A 19,137-nucleotide genomic window follows, 5' to 3' on the forward strand; every position below is an offset into this window, starting at 1 on the left:
TGGACTCTCGTGTTGCAAGCAACTGGCAGCCAGCTAGCCATGATCAGACTGCTCAGTTCCAGATGCCAGCCTCCAGTGTTGGTTCTTGTGACCACCAGCAATCTGCCAGTGATGCTGCACAAAAAAGCAGAACCTTGTATGGGGACCTTCCTTCTCAGGTTGCAAGCACCAGGCAGACATCTAGCCATGATCAGACTGCCCAGACCCAAATGCGGGGTTTGAGAGGATACAGTGGTTCTCAAGGCTCACCCAGCTATACTTTCACTCAGAACTTGCCTGGCTCTTCTTCCCAGAGTGAAGCCCAATTGCCCCTTATCCCATTCAGCTGGATGGTTAAGCAAAGAGTGTCTGCATAATGCTGTCTTGCTATGAGATGCTGAAATGGTTGATTTATCAAAATGATTGTCCTGTCTTTAAATAAAAAAAAAAGTCAGCATTGCTGTCTCTGCCTCCTATCCATTGGTTAAAGGTTGGGATGTAACTTGGAGTCCTAGCCAAAGAAAAGGCTCAACTGTGAAATTTATGGTGGGGAGTGCAAATGCTTTCTGGTTATTTAGAAGTGGGTTGTGGGATAAGGGATGCCCCAAAGGCTTGTAAGGCTTCAAAGGTTCATGGATCAACTGGCAGACTTCTGAAAGATTGGGGAGTGCAAAGTGCATTAGCAAGCATAAACCTGGTTTGTGTTGGGGTTCTTTTGATGTGCAATTCAACTTAAAAAAAATTATATATCTGCATGGAAGGACTGACCATCACTTCAAATTTGAACTAGTGCATATTTACAAAACCTGTTTATGTGCACTGGTTACTTTATGGGTTCCTGTGACTGCAAATATTCTCACAAATGGGAGGGGGATGAGGAGTTTCTGTTCCCCCATTTGTCTTCTGTTAAATCAGCATTTATTTTTTTCTGCACAGCATGTGCAATGTCAAACTCCATGACTCGTATGTACAATTAATTTTAAAATTATTCCATGTACTTTTTGCATTCAGGGACAACACTGAAAGGTGAGAGAGTTACAATCAAGTCTCTCATTCTAGTGGAGCATGTATAGTTCATGATCTATTTTTTAATATTGTAATACAATGTCATGATCATTTTTTTTACTTTCATGGCATTTAACTTTTTTTTTTTTTTTTTTTTTAATAATTCCAAAGTAACTTACATTTTGTCTGAATATAACTTGAGCAACTGAGGGTTAAGGGCCTTGTGAAGGGGCCGAACAGTGGCAACTTGCCAGTGGTGGGACTTGAACTGGTAATCTGATTACAAGTTGAGTATCTTTTTAGTCGCTAAGCTACAACAGCTGGTTTATGTTTAAACTTGTTTTATATTTACATTTACAGCATTTAGTAGATTCTCTTATCCAGGGTGACTTACAAAAGTGGTTTGGCATCTACTCATAAGATATCCTAGCTAGTACTGTAGGCTACAGTTCAATATACCATTGAACTAGAATGGTGTTAAAATACAGGGCTCTAATAGATGTCTAGAAGTGCAAAACAAACAAGTTCTATAACAATAGACATCAATAAGTGCAATAAACAGTATTCTGCAATAAATACTAGAGTTTGTTACTTATAGGTGCAAGATCCGTTGTCACTTAAATTCCACAATTTGATGGCTCTTCAATATAATTATAGTTAACCCCTGGGAAATGCTGAAGGCTCTTTTTTTCTATAGAGAAAAATGTACATCCTATTTTAGAAAAAAAAAAAAATCCTTTTAAATCTAGCTCACTGATCATCTTTGCATTTTGTCTGAAATCCTTTCATTGGATTTTTAGATAAAATGAAGTAATGCCACACTTTCAAATGACATTCTAAAGCTCAGGCAAGTTTTAAAAATAGGGGTAAATAACATCATTGTATAGGAGATCTTCTTCAGTTTGGAAGAGACTCATCAAAAAACAACTTTCAAAGCAAAATTGCAAAATGGCATTGCTTCTTGTACCAGTCCATTAAAAAGAGAAACTTTATTTTATTCACCCTTTGGTTGTTCTTGCAGTATGCACACAGATTTTCATGTCTGAGAGAAGATATAGAGCAATATTAAGAGGAGACTGTGGAAGGGTAATGGTGTGTTAGAGCAGTTTGGGTTTTGCTGTGTATTGGTAAAAGTTTTTCAAATGTCATCAGAAGAAGGGTGAGTCAGTGGATCAGGACTCCCAGTTTTTGCTGATGTATTCTTATTACATGGTTGCAATAAACAGTAGTTGCTGATGTAAGGAAGAGCAAAGTTCCTGTTGCACAGTGGGCAGATGGTTTGGCTGCAGAAATGCACAAAGTGGTGGTGCAGCATATTAGCTGATGTGTCCCAAAAACTAATAGCATATGAAAGGGTTTCTAATGTAGAGCTATCATGCTACATGTCTGGTGTCCTGCACAGTGTTGGCCAAAAAAAACAAGCAAACAAAAGGCCAAAATATTTAGAAGAATATATGTGGGTCATTCTGGATGCGAGTCTAAAAAGAAGAAAAGTATACACAAACAAGAAAATCCAGCTCTGATGGAGAAGCCACAGGTAGCAGGGCAGTTACTCATAGTGTTACAGCAGGTGGCCCAACCCCATGGTGCTTTTGTAGAGGCACCTCTAAACTATAAATGGCAGCTATGAGAGCAAATCTAGAGCACATGGACAAAACAACAGGTTATATGTAAAGACAAATGTGAATGACAAAGAATGTGATTTTTTTTTTTTGGTGGCTACATATGCACAAGTTACTTTAATTCCTTCAGTGATTGCTAAAGATAGTGGTTTACTGGTTCACTTTCTTGCAACATTTTGATGTGGCATCTGCTCTTGTGTTGGGTTTTTGCAATTTATGTTTTTATGTACATAAACATAATGGCTTTATGACTGCATGCCTCATGCCGGATCATGGTGGATGGGTGCCGCCAGTCCGTTATTGGTCAGCTAAGCTAGGAAATGAAAGGATCAATCCTTGCCTCAGTGCCACTGTATTTGCATGCGGTTCTACCCACTTATACGGTTGTTGTGACAGCAGGTTATCCTCATGCAGAAGTCTCTAATAGTCAGCCCAGGCTACCACGGTTACTCCACAAATGTGGGGCGATTGGCTCACTGCTCTCACAGCTCCGAACATTCACCTCCAAAGGGCTCAAATCACTAATCCCTCATCGTTAATGGTGACTGCATTGTCTGATACTTGTGATGAGAGTGATTTTGGTGATCATGACTGTATAATGTCATCTACCAACTCACCTTAGGGTGTTTCAGAAATTCCTCTGGAGAATCCAGGTTTGATTTTAATTACTGATGGCTCAGGACAGATTCTCTAAACATGTGGGGTGGGCTGTCTGTTCATCATATGCCGTGGTTGCACAGGGTTGCCTCCCTGATCATGTCTATGCTCAAGCTGCCAAGCTTGTAGTACTTACCATTTCTTATGTTTTAGCATCTGGCCTTACTGCTAACATATGTACAGATCCCCATTATTTATTTGGCATAGTACATGATTTCTGTCACATTTGGTGATGAGGTGCCTTTTAAACAGCTGCTTCCCCCCATAAAATACGCTCTAGTTACAGCAGTAATTGTAGCTTTTTATCTTACATCATCGTTACTGACTTCTCCATCTTATTGTCACCTTTTGTACCACCACAGTGCTGTCTTCCTCACACCTGTTACATATATAAATCTTTACAAAATCAGAGTATCACTACTGTTTAGTTACAAAGATGATCAGAAAAACATAGTTTGTCTTACCTTGCAAAATAACATGATCACTAGCTCATTCAGTTGTGCTGTGATCCTTGTGGCCCTCTTTAACATGAACAGATGAATGAATGAATGAATGAATGAACTTGATGGTTTAGATTCATCATCAGGTTGCACAGAGTATAAATAATAAATTAGATATTGATTCTTATGTAACATTTACAATAATATAACAGCCACAATGAAACATACCATCTCTAAATACACTAGTTACACAGTAAAATAAATTTGGTTAAGAAATCATTAAGTAGATTCCATAAATGCCATAAATGTAAATGTAAATATAAGGAATATAAGAATTCTAAAAATGGTGTTTTTGTGGATAGAAGTACATTGTAATTTTTTTTGTTTTTCCAGAGGACAGCAGATTATATTCAGCAAAAAGAGGATGAATAGGACCCTCCACAATGTGCTGAGCTTCCCTCCAGTACCTCTCTGATGACTGTTCTTGAATGTCTCTGTTCAAACAGAAACTGTTAAATTTTGTATAAAATGCACTTTTTTTCTTGTACCTGTTTCAAGATAAATTACAATCCGGAGTCTCCATTAAAATCTTATTCATATTTATTAAATCATTAAAACTGAGCATATCTTTAATTTTTATGGAGCTAACACATGAACATCATATAAATTGTTTTAATTTTTCATATTTTGCTAAATATTTATTACTTATTTCAAGACTTTTAATTGAGTTTTTATTTTAATGGTGTTGGTCCTTTTTAACTCTTGGTCTTGTTCTCTCCATGGGTTTACAATAGTCATTTTATTACCGCTAAGTACCAACCACTGAGCTCCCACCAGCCAGAATAAATATACTCTTTAATTCAATCACGATTCATTGTTAAAATAAGATAGATCATAACAATGACCAAGACAGAGACCCAGCTGTGAGCTTAGTCTCAATTACAGTATATTTTATATGCTATCATGAGTAAAACAGGGAAAAAAAAGCAAGGCAAACAAAAAGAGGAAACATCACAAGGAAAAGTTTAAAATGGAATCAAATGAGAGTTAAGTCCAAACAAGAAAGGTGAGTTATATTAGGTCGAATGCTCCTCCTTTATCCATAATGTTATAGGCAGATATGTTGATTGATATGAAACTATTTTACAGGGCCAGATGTACCATACAGTGTAAACACTGGTCACTCATAATATTCTTAATAATTCCATGTACTTATTCAGTAATATCTTGGACCATTTGCGTGAGTGGAGCAGTTTTACACCGGAATCTGTTGCCACTGTAAGTTTTTTTTTTACCAATAGAGGTCGCTGTTGATTAGCTTGAAATCAGTAAAAGCATGAGGCGTCATTATTTTCATTATTCAGATATTCTGACCAGTCCTCTTTTTTTTAATGTCTTACTTGTCTGGTAATTGATAAAAAAACAAACAAACAAACAAACAAAACAAAAACCAGTACAGTCCTCAAGTCTGTTTACACAGTAATACATGAACAATGTGGCCATAAATTGTATAAAAAAAGTTGCCCCGATTGTGTGTGTGTGTGTGTGTGTGTGTGTGTGTGTGTGTGTGTGTGTGTGTGTGTGTGTGAGAGAGAGAGATATGATCTCTTTGTCTAGCTAAATTATGGGATGCATTTCTCTTTTATGATTGGAGAACTATAAAAGTTACTATTTGACATTTTAGGAAGTAAACTGGTTAATGGTTAACATTTTGGATCCAATCAACTTCCAGCTATAAGCTGACACAGTGTAAAACATGTATATTTGTTATCCAAACAACACTGTTTAATCAAATCAAATTGACAAAAGGAAATATTATTTACAATGTGTTTTTCTTGGGTTCACTGTACCATAGTAATTATGCTGATCATTGGATTACCTCTATTAACTACAGTCCCAAACTGACCAATTTCCTATTTTGCTCTGCTTGTGATTGTGTTTATTTCTTCAAATGTTACCATGCAACACATGTAGACTTTGTTTACATTAGATAAATGGACCATTATGAATTGAGGCTAAAAATTATTTATTTTAATCTTTTGCAAAATGTTCTTGTTTTGTAAATGTATTACACAGTTATATATTTTTGGTGTAGAGCATGCCAGAGTTGTCTAGGGAGTCAAATATTATATATTTTGGCTTATTAACTTCTAGTCAACATACACTTAAAATTCTACTTTTAAGTGATACTAAGCATGTTTAATAAAGCAATTTGTAATGGGTGTCCAAAGGCCTTATCAAGTGTACTCAAATCTATCCTAGTTATTCAAATCTCATACATCCACCTTTCAAGTCAAGAGAATATTTGTTTTATCAGCTTGTAATTAAGAAAGATGTTCCCAGGGTCCTAAGTTCCTAGGAAGGTTAATGTGTTAACAGAGTATTGAACTGGGGAGCATAAGTCCCTGGAAACATAGGACCCTGTGAGCATAGATATGGTTCCAGAGGGATGTGGGCATATTCCTGTGGTGGCATGGTATGACAGTAGTGTTGACTCTACTGAGTACAATCACTTAATGATTTAATTATTGACAGAAAATGAGCAATCTCTGGAACAGAAACCAAAAGAATAAATTTCAAACTTTATGTGTGCACCATGCATCAGCATTACCAAGAATATGGCTCACTTTATGCCTCTGTGACTTCATGAAACATAAATACAGTAAAGCCTCCTACATGTTGATCATTTAGAATAAATGCTTATTAATGCACATTTTGCATCATATTTAATTCTAAAAGTTAATTGGTATAACAAATGATCCTCTTTGAGGTTTTTAGCCTTTTTTTCTGTGCTCAAAGGCCAAGACATTTCTGTACTTTTTTGCAGGACGTCTGCTAGGATATGGTAAAAATGCAGTTCTATTGAACAGAGGTGAGGGTTCGCACTTTTTATTGCTAAGATTACAGGATCACAGGACCACCATTTTCTTGTAAACAAATATATCATGAAAGACCTGTTTTTTAACCTAAAATTTAAAGTACCACATGTCTTGGTGTTCAAAATTGCCCAATTATTTGTTGTTGAGACCATTAAAAGCTTAATATTCTAACATTTTGGGTATTCTAACATTTATATTTTTTTTTTTACCCAGGAGTGTATGGGTTGAATAGGACTGATATACATATCAAAATTTAGTTTGTTTGTTTTACAATAATAAATCTCCTCATTATAAAGGTGGACCAATCATTTGAAAATGTCTGAATGAATATTTATGATTAAGCATATTTTCCGTTTTAATGGAGGAAGAGTAGTTAACGGGACTTAGGTGTGGTTTTGACCTGTCACAAATGTGACAGCGAGGACCGGCAACAACTGTTTTGAACTGGATATTGATTTGTTGTTTCATTTGAGATATACAGAGGTTACAGGATTCTGTCTCAGTTGGGATATTGAGGTGCCTGCACTGAAGTGATTGACTGAAGTGACTGCAGACATTAAAGATGTCAAACTCTTATAAACATTTGTTATTTGTTTTTAGTGTGTAGCCATTGCATGACCAGTGGCAGAATGTGCTTTGGAATGCTTCACTTTTGTTAAGTGTCACGATACGGCCCCTCCTCCCAGATGTCTCCGTGTGTGTGTGTGTATGCGTGCGTGTGTGCTCATTTATAGGGTTACGCCCTCGCCATGTCTCACACCTGTTTCTTGTTCCCTGTCGTTACTGTGTGTGTATTTAAGGTCTCGTCTAATCGTTAGTGTTGTCGATGTTTAACCCCAATAGCCTGCGAGCTACGTCGTCTTGGTTGAGTGTTAATAACCATATGTTTCTGTGTGACGCAACTCGTCCCTGCATCCTGCTCTGACTCCTCAACAATGCAGAAACATCGACTGCGGAAGAATGCCCGAGACAAAAAGCAAAAAGAGCAATGGGAAAAAAGGACTTCCTTACCTCTGTCCTGCTCACACCCGTGTTGGGTTGCTCGGTCCTCCTGCTCTGTCTCCTCAACATTACAATTAATGGTTAATAATTCAGTCTCAACTCATGAAAGTCATCAGTTAGATCGCCAGGATTCCCTGTCATAGGATAGTATGATCTGCAGAAATTCCAGGATTTATGTGTGGTTTTGCATCAAGGATGGAGTGTGGGATTCACTGCACCAAGAGTACAAGACACCTCCAGATAAGTGTAGTGTGCTCACTTTATTAGTAAAAATTGTGAAAATAAAGAAAAGGGAAATTAAATGGTTTTAAAAATAAAAAGCAGACCAATATGACTCTAATGCTCCTCAAACATTCATCAGCATTCTTATTAATTAACACTGAACTAGGCTTCAGTACCAGGCTAAAATAGAATTAGATGCTGCTCAGTCAGCAGGCAATCATTAACAGGTAAGTCTACTTCTATGATTCACTATATGTTGCATCATGTGTCACTAATGTCCAGCAGGTGACATGGTGATAGGGCAGGTCTCTGACTTCATCACATCAATACGTGATAAATAATCACATACCAAACATTAGAGTATCACTGCTGACTCACAGACATAATAACTAAGGTATGTTTAGTGAATAAGCAGAGATAAGAAAAAAACATGCAGAACAATCATTGACTAAGATTATATTAATGTGGAGGAGTGTTCACTAGAATCACAGTAATGAACAACATAACAATGCAACCAAACCAAAATTAACACAAATGATTTGGGGTGGACAAACTAGCCTGAGAAAGAAAACAAAAAGAAAATGAAAACTCTTTCAAAAAACTGTGGTAATGACAGATCAAGCAATCAGCTTATCCACCAAACAAAGACCAACAAAGAAAACTTATTAATTAAATGAGAGTCATGGTGAAAGAGTATGACTAGTATAACAGAAGTATAACAGAAGACTCAGGAGAAAAAGGGGAAACTGTTGTGAAGCAGCTGGAGGGAGAACTAATTATAGGATTGAGAAGGTTGTATCACAGATGAGAGGAAAGAGATAACTGATCTAATTTGATTAATAGACAATAAAGTTACTATTGATATGAACTGTTAGCATAAAAAGGGAAATGCCTGTTCACACAATTTGCTGGCTCGACCATGTAAAACCATCGGGGTGGCACAGAGGGAGAGTGCCTGTTTCCAATTGACGGTGTCTGGAGGGCACTGGGAGAGTGTCCATCTTCCCTCAAGCCGCTGGGATGGAACTGAGAGAAAGTATCCATTTCCCACTGAAGTCATCTGGATGGCACTGAGAAAGAGTGTACGTCTTCCCCAGTCTTGCTGGCTCAAAGGCACATGAGCAACAGAGGCCAATGACAATGAAATGACCAGGCTTCGCTGTCTGTGCGATTGGATCATCGGAACTGGCACAGTTATAGAGTCATAAGCCTTCGCGAGCAAAGACCCACTGCTGTCCTATCGCAGTGGGTCACAGTTTCACACCTCGCGCCAGACTGCGAAGGGGGTTGAACTTTCCAGGTATACGTTTGGGGAACAGGGCATACCTGGTTCATGCATATTCATTAGCTACTGTTTTTACCATGGGGGAAACGAATTCCCATAGGACATATAGGAATACATAGGATCCACCATAAATTAATTAAACAAAGAAAATTATACATTTACTACCAATTTCTACCTCCTGGTTTTAGAATGAAGCTTGCACAAACAAACCCTAGGATGGGTGGAGCAGTTGGATAATAAATTTAATTACATTCCCATTTTCTACAAGTTACAAACTGACTTTAATATATTGTCTAATGAATTCATATAATATTTCTAGTAAACACATCTAGAAGTGGTTAACAATTTGTTTACAATAAGCACGAGGTAGGCAAAATACAAATGAAGTGATCTGGATAAATATGTGAATTAAAAAGGAACAGAATAATGAAACAATAGACATTTATCAAACAATAGGCGCAATTGATCAGCATCATGGTGCCAGAGGGCTCCTGGGTCTGCTCTGTGTTCTGGGGGTGAGAGAAAGTCCATCCTGACCAGGTCAAAATTTCAATAGAGGGATCATTTGTAGTCTATCTTCACTACAAATACTAGTTAAGTTCATAGCAAGAGAATGGGCCTCACGTAACAACAATTTGCTGTTTTTATCTTAATTTCCTCTTAATTTTGTATTCAGCCAACAGTCATAAGTGTTAATGAATAAAGATGAATAAAAGGTCTATTATGTTGAAAAACTTTTACTTGTCCATTTTTCGTCTTAATCGTACAGGTCTGCCATGGACCTCTCCAGCCAAATGGAACAGTCCAAACCCACATTCAACATCAGAAAGGAGCACGTCAATCTTCTGTCCTTTTCCTCTATCTTAATCAAACTTAAATGTGTAATAGGATAAATAACTCCATATTAACACAATACTGAAGATACTGCATTCTTTCACATGAATGAAAACATCACCATCCTAAATGCCCAACTCAGTACAAACACTGCTCATATTCATGCAATAATGAAGGTGCCATACCCATCACTGATTGCCTTCAACAGCACTAAAGCTGTTCATTAGCTGTTCTAGCTGGCAGCATTCTGAGTCCAACCAATAAAAAACTGAAGGACACTAAACATACAAATTCTTCAATGTGTTTTTCATCTGGAGTCATGTTCGCTGTCACAGTAAGTATTTCTTCTTCATGGTGATTCTCTGTAATGTATTAATTCAGCATGTTCACACAGTAATGTCAAGAGTTGGTGAGCTCAAGACTCATGGAACATGGTAACTTTGTCACTCTTATCCAGTACTGTTGCTACCTTCTAAAGGAAAATCTTTTCTCAATAGTAGGGGAATTTTCATTGGATCTATCTCTGTTTCAATGTAACATTTTGCTACATTGTACATGTAGTTAAAGATAACTTTGTTCTTTACATTTACATTTAGCTGATGCTTTTTTCCAAAGCCACTTACAATTATGACTGAGTACAACTTGGCTCAAAGACTAAAAGCATTATGTTGTCAATTACAGTGAATCAGAAAATATGCATTATCCGTGTATCCGTCACCCCGGTTAAGATAGCTTACGCCAATATAGTAACCATAACAAAATTCAAAAGATAGTTTGTGTGAGCATCACATAATGATATCAAACCTGGAAGCTACAGTGCCCTTTATGTTGGTATGCCCGACTATTTTAAATATTCCATCACTGGCAGTTAATGGGTTAAAAATTCAATAATCCCTCTATCCAATACCCGGTTGCCATTTGATTTCTTAGAACCTGTGAACTGGCTTATTTAAAAGCAGCAGCGTTTGTTGTTTTTGTTGTGTGTTTAATGATTTGGGCTACTTATTTGTTTATTTCCATAGCAGCAACTTGAAAACGTGAGATATAGTTGTTTTCGCGATTGTTCCCCAGTTTATTCTGCTGGCTGGACAGTTTCACTTATCTAAAGTAACGAAAGATGGTTAACACTATTCAGACGGGATTTGTTCCACATAGCGAGGCGCAGTGCTTGTCTAAATGTTCCGAGTTTAGCCCCTTCCGAATCCATCTTGTCAGTATGGACTGCGCATTTCCGCGCTTGTAAAGATTTGTCTACTATAACATGAGCTGTGAAAATAACCCCTGATATTAGCACACAGTAATTAATACACTGCCTGCCCCCCCCAAAAAAGGTCACCGCCTGGATTTAACTAAGCAAATAGGTAAGCGCCCCCCATTGGATAATTACTGCATAGGTGATTATGTTTCAGCTGGCAACAAGTTATTTAACCCTAACTGACGCAGTGAGTAGCTTCTCATTTGTTAAACAACCATATCAAAAGACACATCATGTGGTCGTGGAAAAGATGTTAATCTGTTTCAGAAGGGTCAAATTATTGGCATGCATCAAGCAGAGAAAACATCTAAGGAGATTGCTGAAACTACTAAAATAAGGTTAAGAACTGTCCAACGCATTATTAAAAAGTGGAAGGACTGTGGGGAAGCATTATCTTCGAGGAAGGAATGTAGTTGGAAAACAATCTTGAATGATCATGATTGGCGGTCACTTAAACGTGTGGTGAAATCAAATCATAGAAAAACAACAGTAGAACTCAGGGATATGTTTAATAGTGAAAGTAAGCATTTACACACACACACACAATGTGAAGGGAACTCGAGGGATTGGGGCTAAACAGCTGTGTAGCCTTAAGAAAACCACTCATCAGTGAGGCTAACCAGCAAAAACAGCTTCAATTTGCTAGGGAGCATAAAGATTGGACTCTGGAGCAATGGAAGAAGGTCATGTGGTCTGATGAGTCCAGATTTACCCTGTTCCAGAGCGATGGGCACATCAGGGTAAGAAGAGAGCCGGCTGAAGTGATGCACCTATCATTCCTAGTGCCTACTGTACAAGACTGTGGGGGCAGTGCTCTGATCTGGGGTTGCTGCTGTTGGTCAGGTCTAGGTTCAGCAATGTTATGTGCCCAAAGAATGAGTTCAGCTGACTACCTGAATATATATGACCAGTTTATTCCATCAATGGATTTTTTTCTTCTCTGATGGCACGGGCATATTCCAAGATAACATTGCCAGGATTCATCGGGCTCAAATTGTGAAAGAGTGGTTCAGGGAGCATGAGACATCATTTTCAAACATGGACTGGCCACCACAGAGTCCAGACCTGAACCCCATTGAGAATCTTTGGGATGTGCTGGAGAAGACTTTGCGCAGTGGTCCAAATCTCCTATCAATACAAGATATTGGGGAAAAATTAGTGCAACTCTGGACAGAAATAAATTTGACATTGCAGAACGTTAAAGGCGGTCCAACAAAATATTAGACTGTGTGACCTTTTTTTTGGCCAGGCAGGGTATATCTGCTTCTTACATTGGCACAAACGAATTTGTGATTTTCAGGAAAGTAATAAGGTTAAATACCGAACAGGTTAATGTACACTGTGTACACCATACAGAAAAATGCATGTAAAAGAACGTTTAATATTTAGCCCTATGCAGCAGTTCAGACTCTTCATTCAAAAAGCGACCACGGCAATCGTGGGCTGTAACCCAGTGTAACGTAACCATTCCACAGTAGATTATTAAGGCCTCAGCTATCCATTTTTAAAAGAGTGATGGTGTTTTAAAATTTTACATTTCAGTGTAAATAAAAACATTCTCAAAGTTTTGTTTCAGAATGTGTGACATCACATCATCTGATGTCATAACAATATTCACTGGGATATCCACTGCACAACTCCACATCAAATCAGTCTGTGTTAAGATACTGAAGAGTACAGCTGCGAAAATGAAGCACCTCTGGTAGTGCTGTTGCATCAGCAGAATACACAGAGTAAAACAAAGCATGATAAATCTAGGAGATATGAAATTCAGGAAAATAAAAGAGGAAAGAATTGGATCAAAAGAAGATGGAAGGCACTTTGGACAAATGGAAATAAAAAAGCTCGAGAAAGTAAGGTCCACAAACAACCAGAAGGAAGGAAAGCAAACCAAAAGCCAGTAAAAGAAGATGGAGAGCCAGAGGTTGGACACCTTCCAGTAGGCCTTAACATAGAGATAACCAACCACCAGACAGAGTGAGTAACTTTATACTCACACTACCCCTCCTCTCCCTTTTCAAAGAACCAGGTTATTTGTTAGAAAAGTCTTTAGGGGCACCACTAGATACTATAGTTGGTCTATTTCCATGTCCATTTTGTGTTGGATATCCTGGACATGGGTGAAGGTTCTGACTACAGAACCACTGTTGGTGTGATAAACAGCAGACAGCAACATGTGATATTGATAATTTTAAAACAGGAAACCACATGCTGAAGGGTGGCCTAATGGATGGTAAAGCTGAGGCTGAAGCCATTATGGAGCTCAAGCGTGTTCTCCTGGATGAGACTGAGAGGACCAACAACAAACCTCTCAGTGAGTAGTGGAGTTTCATTTCTGACAAATGAGAACGAACACCGCACTTATTCACACTAACCACCCATAGCAAAATAACAAAAACATTTAGTCAGGTTTTACTGAAAATCGGTTATTACTTGCAATGTTGAAAGGAATTTTGAACTGGGAACTGGAGGATGTCGCCATTAAAGAAATGATGGATGTTTTAATGGAAGACAGTGAAACCAACAGTGGTCCTCTGGGTGAGAAAAAAACAACTACTATCAGGAAAATGAAACAGCTATAAAACAGAAAATATATATTCATGTCAAAGCAGAATATGAGACACAGAAGGTGATGGATGCGGAAACTGAAGCCATTAGAGAGCTCATGAACATCCACCTGGAGGAGATGGACACACCTAATGGTGAGTAGATGAAATGAACTGCTAACTCATCTCAAAATAGTAAATATTAAATATATACTGTGCCCTGCAATGAACACCCTTAGGACTCTTTACGACTCAACTAAAGCCACATATTGGTCTTATATATGACACCAAATGTTATCTTTTTCCTGAAATGTTTTCTTTTTCCTGGTTGATAGTGATGCTGAGGCTAAAGCCATTGAACAGCTCATGCGCATTGATATAGACACAGCTGAGCTGACCCCCAGTCAGTCTCTGGGCGAGTAATGGAAACAACTGTAACATCCATGACACATCTGTTTTTTAGGGGGAGAATGGGTTTGAAACTATTAAGGAACTTGTCGAGGTTTTACTGTATGAGAGTAACAATCGGTGATAAGCCTCTGGTTTAGCAAAGGAAAATAATTACTGATGAAATCATTTAGAAAGAACTGGTCAGTGGTTAAGATTTATTCATGTTTCAGCAGGAAAATACAAACTGGAGTTTATGGATGCTAAAGCTGAGGCTGAAGTCCTTAAAGAGCTTATGAACATTCATCTGGAAGACACAGGCACACCTAATGGCAAACCTCTGGGTGAGTAGAGGAAAAGGACTACTAACTATTCTCAAAGCAGCAATTATTAATACACTCTGACCATTAAAGTACACGTGAAAGCATGTCCACAGATCACCCAAAGCCTCCTCATTCCACATACATATCAGATTTTTTTTCCATGGTAAAGCAAACCAGGTGGTGGATGTCACTTTTGAAGCCCTTCGTGAGTTCATCAACTTCCTCCTGGAGGAGAATGAAAAATCCATCCACCAGCCTCTTGGTAAGTGAAGGAAATGAATTTATGTCATGGTAACAGTAACACTTCTGGTTACCATGACATAAAATTCTGGTAATGGTTCATGTTGAAACATGAACTGAACTCAATATAAATACTAAACTACATTCATTAATAAATAACCAGGAAACCAAATGATGACTTTCAAGGACGTTGAAGCTCAGGCTGAAGCCATTAAAAACCTCATGAACATCCATCTGGAGGAGATGCACCCACCTAATGGCCAACCTCTGGGTGAGTAATTATTAACAACACTCTGCACTCCAAAGAACACTGGAAAGCATATTTACGACTCAAATAAATTTGTATTTACACTGTTTTATTTTCCCTGCTTATAGCAAACCATGTGATGGTTGTTATTGATGATGAGGCTGAAGCCACTGAAAAGCTCATGTGCATCGATCTGGAAGCAATGGAGCCGACCACCAGTCAGCCTCTGGGTGAGTAAAGGAAATGATTGTGATGACCATGACACATCTACTGTTTGAATAATCCAGCATTTATGAAGTTATTTCAACTGAAAGATGCCTGATATAATTAATGAAAAGTGTTTTAAGGGGAAAACAGGTTCGAAACCATTAAGGAATTCATGGATGTTTTACTAGATGAGACTGACACAATCAGTGACATATCCTGTTGCTGAACCAGAGGTTAAATACCAGATAAATCCACAATGAAATAACTGGTCAGTGGTTAAAATTGATTCATGATTCAGCAGGAAAATGCAGGCTGGAGCTAATGGCTGGTAATGTTGGGGCTGAAACAGTAATTATTAACAACACACTCTAACCATTAAAGTACATGAAAAGCATATTCCCTGCTTACTTAACGCCTCGTAATTCCACATGCATAATACCAGTGTCACGGAAGGCTCCACCCCCCACAAATCACATGGTACGGCCCGCCGCATGCAGAGGGACTCACGTGTACTGTTTCTAAGCACACCCCCCGGGATTGCACACACCTGCACAGGGTTTACTGTTGAAAGTCTGTCTGTCTATTTAAACCCCTGTCAGTGTGCGCATCCTTGTTGGTCATTGCCACTACATGTGTGTTAATTTTCATCTCTGTAACCATAACGTTAGTTTGTGAAGTCATGTGTTAATGTGTATGTGTTCTTCGTCTAATGTTAATTGCTTAGTCATGTTCATTGTAGATGCTGAAGGTGAGTGCCACCGTTGTCGTCTACGTTTTGTGTCAGTAACCGTTATTCACAGTCGAGGGAGTCTGTGTGTCTTGCTCTGCGCCCTGTGGAACTCAGGCCATTTCAACCAGATTTTTATACCACTGTGTTCATACCAAATAGTTTAGCTTTCCCACGATGGTTCAGTATTACTATGCAAAGTACTGAACAGGTCAAGCTTTACAGATAATTTTGCCTGTTTCAGAAACAGAAGTTCCAAAGCATCTGAAAGTCATTTATCCATCACATAAACAGTCTGCAGTTCACTTTACTTTTTCACCACAACTTTTATGAATGTTTGATTCCAACCTGCATGGGACATTGTAAAGCAGAAGAGCAGGTGATGCTCTGTGATGGGTGCTGAAGTGGTGGATGAAGCTATTAGATGGCTCTGGTATGCAACATTGGAGGTGATGGAGTAGAATAACAACCAGCACAAGAGAAAGACCAGGAGAGGAACACGGGGGGGCAATGCAGAAAAATTAATTACGGAACGATGAACCCCAAATATGAGGAGATGAAGCACAATGAACGTAAGGTAACGAATGAGACCAAAGCACCATGAAAAGCACATTATTAGCACATGAATTACACAAAGAGTGGCAAACTTTGGGGTAACAACAGACATTAAGAAAACAAAGACACACAAGCTTTACTATTATGCTAATACTGGATAACAGTTGATCAAAGGTCAAATGGGCATCTTAGTTTTGTCTTAACCCTGCATTTCTCTAATTGTGTCCCACAGAAATGAAGGAAGATCCTCTGATGATCAGTAGGGGAACAGATGGGAGAGGAGAAAGAGGGAAGACATGTGAACATTGAAGGGCAGAAGAGCAGAAAAGACACGAGGAGAGCACCAATAGACCAGGGAACCGAGAGGGACACAGAGGCCGAAGGGAACATCAACAAGGATGGGGAAGGAGAAGGACACAGCCTGAGGCCCCGACACCCCATCAGAGAGTCCCTGACCCTCCTTCCCTTCAGCAGCACAGGAGAACAGAAAGAAAGGAGCAGAGGAGGGAAACGCCCACATGGAATGGAGGACAGAAACGCAGAACATCTGCTGCCGAGGACAGGATGGACAGAAGGAGACATGTGCAGTCACAAAGGAGAGGACGAGTGCAGGGATGAGCACCACTCATGGAGAGTCAGAGCACCAGAGCAGACTTGGAGAGGACCTGAACGTAAACCAGCTCTACAATTGGGGAGTGCAGTTCCAGAAAGAAAGAGTGCTACTCCAGAGAAGAGGCCTGGTGCTCCCAACAGGAGGAGCACAGCCCCAGCAAGGAGAAACGTGAGAGAGAGAGAGTACTCACTTCCCCAGCCGAGGCAAAATGCTCATTATGGTAGAGGGAGGTGTGGAGGAGAAAGGATAGAAAGGAGACCCCAGTGGTGGCAGCATGATGACCGTGTTTAAATGAGAGAGGACGAGAGGACTGGCTGATGAGGAAATGGGTCAGCATTAAAAAAAAAAAAAATCAACAAACGTACAGACACACAAACACATATATGTATTAAACATTTACAATATACTCTGTTCGATTTTTAAAATAAGTAGTCAGCAACAATAAATGTAGGCAACACAATGTCTCACAGAGAGGACTGATTTAAATCAGCATGAACACAAGCAAGCCAGTTAACAAACAAAGGGCCCAGTTTTGCTTTCAAATACAACATTCAGCCATTTAACTGAATAGTAATAATAATAAACAAATGAGAGACAAACGTTCAGATAAACTATAAAAAACATCAAAAGCTCACTTTATCTTTCCAAACAGTATACAAGAATCAATCTTAGATCTTAACTGTAAAGGTATGAACTTTTGGCAAGTGCTGAATGCATCTTTCAGAGTGGCCATGGCCATTTGGGGTCAAAGCTCACTTCTGCCTCCATAACCAAGATGCTGCTGTATTCTATAGCATGATAAACACTCATATTTTTCCTATAGAGGACAATCACACAATTCACAAAACAAAACATGTAACAGTATGCCTATGTGACTTATTTTGTAATATTCAGTACAGTAATTGTGAAACACCCTGTTAAAATTTTTGGAGAACTTATTCACAATGAGACTCAGAGCCACTGATCATTCAGTTAAGGCTGCCTTCAAATCAATGCCACCACTCCTGAATGAAGGAAAAAAATGTCAAACCAAGAACACTGGGCCCAACACCCTTACTAGACTCTATACTGGATTGCATTATTGTTTATTCATCTTGGAGTAGTAATTGTAAAGAACATACGAACGTGGTATGGCTCGCCGCGTGCAGTGGGAGATCTTCGTGGACTGTGTTTCGTGTGTAAGCACGCCTATGTTGTTAAGCACACACCTGCTTCGGTTTAGTATTGTCATGTTTGTATGTATTTAAACCCTTGTTAGTGTGTGCATTATTGTCAGTCATTGACCATTCAAGTTCAAGTTCAGTTTATTCGTCACATACATAGTCATACACAATATAACACGCAGTGAAATGGTGGAGAGTGCTCTGTCCAAACTGAGGACGAGAAACAGGGGTGCATAGAGAAAAAAAAAAAAAAAAAATATATATATATATATATATGCAGATAAATATATATATTCTATGTATGTACAAAAATATATTAACAATGTATGTACAATATATGTATATTATGATTATATACACAATGTACAATGTATATGGTTGGGTATATATGTACACAATCTACAGAATGTACAGATCCATTTTGTATAATACCATATCTACAGTTGTTGTGTAACAGGGTAATTGAGTATAAATCTATATATACAGATGTACAGATATACAGTTATGTTACATGGTGGTGGTGGTCCCCACAGTTTATCAGTTTCCCTGATTCAGGGCCCGAATGGCCTGTGGGAAGAAGCTCCTCTTCAGCCTCTCTGTCTTGGTCTTCAGGGAGCGGAAGCGCCTCCCTGACCTCAACAGAGAGAAGAGTCTATTGTTGGGATGGGTGGGGTCCTTCACAATTTTCCTGGCCTTGGTCTGGCACCGCTTGTAGTAGATGGTCTGCAGGTCAGGAAGTTCCGAGTGAGTGATGCGCTCTGCTGAACACACTACCCTTTGGAGTGCTTGTCTGTCCTGCTTGGTGCTATTCCCAAACCAGACTGTGATGTTCCCCGTGAGGATGCTCTCGATAGTGCAGGTGTAGAAGTTCCGCAGTACCTTGGAGGGCAGTCTGAAGTCCCTTAGGCGTCTGAGGTGGTAAAGACGCTGACGAGCCTTCTTTGCCAGG

General features: G+C 38.9%; 1 long non-coding RNA gene and 1 pseudogene across 1 annotated transcript; both read left to right on the forward strand.

The window, feature by feature from the left end:
• The first annotated feature begins 915 nt into the window (after window positions 1-915).
• LOC145643573 (uncharacterized) lies at window positions 916-4,318 on the forward strand. Its single transcript, XR_014116044.1, has 3 exons — window positions 916-1,005; window positions 1,156-1,270; window positions 4,097-4,318. It is a non-coding gene; the product is annotated as an uncharacterized LOC145643573 (long non-coding RNA).
• A 12,365-nt stretch (window positions 4,319-16,683) lies between these two features.
• Window positions 16,684-19,137, forward strand: part of LOC113592250 (uncharacterized) — a 39,227-nt pseudogene continuing 36,773 nt past the window's right edge.

The sequence above is a fragment of the Electrophorus electricus genome, chromosome 13 (assembly GCF_041902795.1).
Source record: "Electrophorus electricus isolate QZ-2024a chromosome 13, ASM4190279v1, whole genome shotgun sequence".
Taxonomy (NCBI): domain Eukaryota; kingdom Metazoa; phylum Chordata; class Actinopteri; order Gymnotiformes; family Gymnotidae; genus Electrophorus; species Electrophorus electricus.